Genomic DNA, 6,000 nt, shown 5'->3' with positions numbered 1-6,000 from the left:
ATTGACAAAATTTCTATTTTATACGCATATGCAGGTTATCGTAGTAATTATATGCAATTTGGTGAAGACTTGGTGAAGAATTAAGTTAAATTTGGAGTTATTAATTATCTTGTTGCCTTATTTGTAAATTATGTACTTTGTATTATTTAAATTTATTTGAATATTTAATTATATTTAATAGATATTGTCACTTTTAATATTGCATGATAGTACCTTGAGAGCTTTGAGCAATCAACTCATGCCCTGGCATTTCTACCTTAGGTTGGGGTGTGAAAGATTGGTATCAAATTCGAAGGTTTAAGATAGGTCGTGAATTGTGCCTTAGTAAAATGCTTAGGAGCCCCCATACATGCTTATTTTTTTGTCTTATGTGTTCAAATTAATTGTTACAGTTTTCTTAGACAATTAATTAATTATTATTTATTATTTATTGTTATATTGTTATGCACACACACACAACTCCGAGGATATGCCTCAACCTTCAAAGACATTTTTTCTTAAATATTTTAAATCAAATTAGATTGTCTTTTATTTTTGGGAAATTCCTTAAGAGGTCCCTAGTTTTGTTTCTTTACCTCCTTCACCTTAAGGCTAGATAGTATGACAAGTTCCTCTAGGCCAAAGCGGAACACAACTGTCATACGACCGACACCTTAGGTTGATTTTAAACCGAATTCACGGTGGTTCGTGACTAAATTCGGTCCTTCCTACTATTGTGTTTTGTTATTTAAATGGTTAGTTGGGTGAAAAATCCATGGTATCCACGGGAACTCCTACTATCCATTCCTAACTTGCTATTTGCTTACTTGCTTTATTTTACCGCATTCGGAGAGATCCATCATTAATAGTATGATCATATGACCGTCTTAGTGGCCGGCGTCCAATCGCATGACAATGATTTCACCGACAACCCATCTTTGGTAACCAATGCCCAATTCGCATGGCAACGGTTTTTCCCTTTCTTTATTATTTGATTGAATTGTTTATATGCTATGGCTTAATTGTTTATCTCACAAGTTTGCATTTTATCTTATATATTATTAATGCAATGTCAAAATCTGGTGTTTTACTCACTCAACATGTGTTGTTGGAAAATTTTCTATTTTATACGTATAAGTAGGTTATCGTAGGAATTTAATGCAAGTTGGTGATAACTTAGTGAAGAATTAAGTTAGAAGAACTTTAATCAAGATTTAGTTAAATTTGGAGCTATTAATTATCTTGTTGTCTTATTTGTAAATTCCATACTTTGTATTATTTAAATTTATTTCAATATTTAATTATTTTTAATAGATAATGTCACCTTTAATATTGCATGATAGTACCTTGAGAGCTGTGAGCAATCAGCTCAAGCCCCGGCATTTCCGCCTTAGGTTGGGGTGTGTCATATCATCTATAAAAACGATTACAAAATTATCCAGATATGGTTTACATATCCGATTCATCATATCCATAAATGAATTTGGGCATTGCTTAGACCAAATGGCATAAATGTAAAGTCGTAGTGACTATATCTTGTTCTGAAAGTAGTCTTAGGAACATCTTCTTCCTGCACTTTTAATTGATGGTATCCTAAGCGTAATTCGATCTTTGAAAAATATCGAGCTCCTTGTAGTTGATCAAATAGATAATCAATTCTCAGTAAAGGATACCAATTCTTAATTGTGACCTTATTCAATTCTCTATAATCGATACACATACGCATCGACCCATCTTTCTTTTGACAAACAGTATTGGTGATGCCCAAGGTGATGAGCTTGGTCTTATGAAACCCTATTTCTAGCAATTTATCTAATTGCTTCTTTAATTCTAACATATCTGTTGGTGCTTATCAATATGGTTCTTTATCAACCGGCGCTATTCCAGGTATTACATGAATTTTAAATTCGACTTTACGGTTAGGTGGTTTGTCCAGGTAAGTCATCTCGAAAGACGTCAGAATATTTTGATACTACCGGAGTTTATTTCAATTCCTTTCCTTTGGCGCTAATGATTACAGAAATCATGTATACCACTCCTTGCTTCCTTATGTAGTTTGCCGCTTTCATTACTAATATAAACTTTGTAGGTCTAGAAACTTTATCATCATGTATTGTAATAATCTCTCATGTTGGTGTACGAACCTCAACCGAATTATTATACATAAGATTCGAGTATGATTGGCTGCTAACAAGTCCATTCCTAATATGACATCGAATCCCGCCAAATTCATTGGATGTAAATTTGCTTTAAACTTATGACCTAGAAAGTCTATATTTTCTCCTTGAATTACTTCACGAATATGGAAGAAATTCCCGTCAGCCGTTTCTACCGTGCAGACTTGATTAAGTTTGGTTAAAGGTTGGTTTAGGGCTTGGCAAAAATTTGTATTTATAAAACTCTGATTTGCTTCAGAATCAAACAACATTTTAGCGTAAAGGCTATTAATAAGAAACGTACCAGCAATGACGTCTGGAATCATTGTTTCTTCTTGTGCTGTAAGCTGAAAAGCTCGCGCATTCTTCTTAGGTCCATCTGTGTTCTTTGTTTTGTTGTTAGGTAACTTTGTCAGTTTTGGATATTCTGGACGGATGTGGCCAGGTTCTCCGCAGTTATAGCAAACACGGGTTTCTTTTCTTATACATCACCCGTATGACCAGCCATTTTGCAGTAATTGAAATACTTAGTTTTCTTAAAAACATATCTTCTTGAGCGCCTCTTTCTGCTGATTTTACAGAAAGGTTGAGAATATGATTGAATTCTTCCCAGGTTATAGTCTAAACTATGTTACTGCCTTTTGCCTGGAGAACTATGTTACACCATTCTAATGTTTCATTAATGAAGAAATTAGAAGCATACGATATTTTATCTTCTTCGGCACATTTACTGATTCTTATAACTTCTATCTTTTCTAACCATCGCAGTGATGTAATAGATCATTCATTTCCAGAAAATTCAGTTGGCTTGCAGGCCAAGAAATCCTTGTAAGTACAAAGGGTTGGCTTAAAGGCCAAGAAATCCTTATAAATACAAATGAAATTAACGTGTTAATTGTGAGAATCAAGTGAAGTAATTATATATACAAATAGAGTAATTATGTAATTACATCATAGAATAATATATAATTACTCTATGATGTAATTAAATAATTATTCTACTTGTATATATAATTACTCAACTTGATAATCGCAATTAGCACGTTAATTTCATTTGTATTTGATCCAAACCCATTAGCTAATTAACACGTGACACTTATTTTAAATAATCTAGACATAAAACAAGCTAGCTGTGTTTAAAAGAGCCGAAATCCGAATCGAATAAAACCCATTCGCTTTTTATTCAGATATTTAGGTCGATTGAAATCCGAATTAGTTATTTGGAGTTATGTAACTTTGTGTGGTACATATCTTTTATATTTTATTTTTGAGTGAATTGCAAAAATTCATCCTTTACCTTTGCGTATGTTGGTAATTACCGAAGAACGATAATTTTGTTTTAAGTAGGATCGGTTTTGTCATTCAAAAGGGGGTGGCGGCGCAACTTGTTGTCCGCTTACCTGCCTCTTTATTGTAATTGGATTTTTTATTTGAAATGAAATATTACCCTAAAAAAACGTAGACTGCCCATAATGTTTGTGTTTGTAACATAATATCCTATACACTAAAGAACTGTTTCAGAATCTGACTGAACAAGAACCGGCTAAATAACCGATCCGGTGAAAATGCAGACTGAGAGTTACGGTCACGTGGAAGTTCCGCTAGGATCACTAGTTACAGTCTCGGTGGCTAGCTATTCTTGGGCCTCTTGTCCGGTCTTAGCCCATAATGTAAATGGGCTATCCATATAATACAGGTTCCAAATTCCAACAGAGTATAGTCGTATAGATGCTTAACGTGTTTCCATCGAATTACTTGTGAGTTGTGACCAGCTCAACCATTACGGATGGTAAAAAAAATTGAATTATGACGAGTGTAGTATCAGGTGATATCACCAAGTACCATAAAGCACTCCCATACATGTTCATCACAAACGAATATATTAGTATGCTATATAATCTTAATAAACTACAACTAGTACTTTAAAGTTGTTGGAAAACTGATTTTTTGTTAAATAAAAAAAGGAAAAAAAGAAAGAAACTGTTAGAATTGTACTTAGTATTTGAAATTTCATGTCAATTTTTTGGATGAGTTTAAGATTGGGTGTCGGGTAATGATAATCCCCATATATAATTGATTATTAGCTTACCAAACATGTATGAGATCGAGTATGGGATAACCTTTGCCATCCTATTAAACTTGTTGCCATCCAATAGACGTGAAGAGGGAGTGCATTTGCGGCCCCTCTCATTTATGGGTGTTAGCTTATCAATGGCTCGGGAGTACCCGACACTCTTATTTTTTTGCTAAGTAGTGTAAATTTACCCGGTTTATTTTTCCAAAAACTTTTATACATAGTGTAAAACTGTAAATTTAACCCTTTTGTTGAAAATTTTGAGACCGACTCCCCCGATTTATGAAAACTTTATATATAGAGTCCATCTCCATGGTTTTTTACAAAGGTTCGCCAAAGCTGACATTGGACATGTTTTAAGATCACTTTCTTTAAACAACAATCTGGAATGAACGTATTATTTTATAGTCACTTTTTACATAATTTCCTTCTTGTTATTTAAACTTAAATAAAGAAAATATTACTCAAAAAACGCACTATGTCAAACAAAAGGTGCTATCCTAACATTTTGTAATTATTAAAAAGATCTGAAATTGCAATTTCTTTTGAAACCTTGAAATAGCTTAAGTGAACATAAAATTTTAGTGTATTCGACGCCATATTTTGTGGACAAGTTTTCAATTGGACCAACTACCACCTTGGCATTCTTAGTGAAGTTTGAGAAAAAAAATAATCATATAAAAAATAGTTTTGTACAAAAATCAAAGAATATCAAAATTTTAGATGGGACAATCAACATTTTTTCAGTGATCGATGATTAACGGTGTTAGGATTCTGTTAATCATGCATTGCTATGAGCAAATATGTTAAAAAAATGAGACCGTCAGCAGACAGTTCATTAATTAAGACTCTTAATGTCGATTGTCAACAATTAAAATAATTTAAATTCAATTTTCTAAAAGAGATGCAAAAGCACCCACAAAGCTAAAAATTTTGAAATCTGGATCATCATCTTGAAAATGTATGCACTTCATTTGTTGTTCACCAAACTCCCCCATCTTTTCAACTTATTAAAGTAGATGGCATCACATATTCGTCAAAGAAAGTCTTAAATACTTTAAATATTCATTTCGTCATCGGACATCGACTTTTATAAATAGAACATGACATTTATATATGAAACTGTTGATACTCTAACCATAAGGTCAAAATATATAACTAATGGATGAAATAATAAAAATAAATAAACAGTTGTGAAACATATGACACAGCGGAATCAAATACAAACATACAAACGTCTTCTTGAGAGAGAATTATATATCGGGCGCAATTGAAATTGAAATAACAAAAACTAAAACTTGACAACTAAATAAACGTGGTAATTAATGAAATCCATGATTCATGTTTTTACAGTAAAAACAAGTAATCTAATCACAAAAAATGGGGGGGGGGGGGGGATATTGAAATGAAAAATTAAAAATCTTGATGTAGGAATCTGAAGCCGAGATTCAAGCAAATCGCCTATGCTGGTTGTCTAGTCGGCTTGCTCGTTAAGACATTTTTATCTCCCATTTAACTTCAAAGTTCAAACATAATAAAAGTTATGCTTGTTTCGAACGGTCTTTCTAGCCCTCTTTGTTGGAAAATTTAGAAAATGTGAATGGAAATTAATTATTGCAATAATAATATAAAACTCTTGATTGATGAAACTTTTGAGTAAAGTGGCTTGATGATACTTAATGAGTTTTTATTATTACATTAAGTCACTAATTAAGTGAGACACTTGTTTTCTTTCAACTCTTGAATATATTATTTGGCTTTATGCCTCATTTGAAAAAATAAACTAGAAAA

Source organism: Bidens hawaiensis, unplaced genomic scaffold (genome assembly GCF_021521415.1).
Source record: "Bidens hawaiensis isolate Kalapana, Puna unplaced genomic scaffold, B.hawaiensis_p1.1 tig00000636_1, whole genome shotgun sequence".
In the NCBI taxonomy this organism is placed as follows: Eukaryota; Viridiplantae; Streptophyta; class Magnoliopsida; order Asterales; family Asteraceae; genus Bidens; species Bidens hawaiensis.
This window is presented reverse-complemented; position numbering follows the sequence as displayed.